We start from the raw sequence: 779 nt of genomic DNA, 5'->3' as shown, positions 1-779 counted from the left end.
AGTCCCAGCCACTGGGGCTAAGAGATGAGACTCCGAGTCAGAGGGTTTTAGAGATGGCTCCCTAGGGACCGTGCCACCCAACCACCATTAAGCAAGACACGGAGAGCACAGCACAATGGTCAACACCACCCAGCTGACTTGCTGTGTGACCCTGGGTACACAACTTGACCTCTCTGAGCCTCAGCCTCATCTACAAAACAGAGAAAGGACACACCTCACCGAATACTGGGTGGACTGCACATCAAGCTCAGAGGCTGGCATTTAATAGATGTTCAACAAACGTCTATACTGAACTGCCCCTGGAGTTCAGTATCAGTGTTAAATTCCTGAGTTAGATGTAACTGTACTGCGGTGATATAAGTGAATGCCTGTGCTCTTAGGAAACACACACTGAAATATTAATGGATAAAGAGGCACAATGTATGTAACTGGCCAGGCCTCTTGCCCATCACCTCCTGAAACCATTCCACCACACAGGCCTGGCTGATGCAGCTGAGAGCTGGGTGGACTGCACACCAAGAGGTGCATCCCCCACTGCAGAGCTCTCTCCCAAGGGGCACAATCCACAGCCAGCTCGGCCTTACGGCTGCAACACCTGAGTAATCAGAACCCACTCACTGCTCCAGCCCCACCAGTTCCCAGGTCCCTCTCCAGGGACTCCCAACCACCTGTGGTGCTGCAAACACCATGCTCAACTGTACTCTGCTATCGGCTCAAACACCCTCCCCCGCCATCATCCCTCAGAACTCAGAGCGCAGCCTCCCCTGGGGAGCCCTCCC

Source organism: Myotis lucifugus, unplaced genomic scaffold (genome assembly GCF_000147115.1).
Source record: "Myotis lucifugus unplaced genomic scaffold, Myoluc2.0 scaffold_16, whole genome shotgun sequence".
Taxonomy (NCBI): Eukaryota; Metazoa; Chordata; class Mammalia; order Chiroptera; family Vespertilionidae; genus Myotis; species Myotis lucifugus.
The sequence above is the reverse complement of the archived record's forward strand: the minus strand, read 5'-3'. Positions refer to the sequence as shown.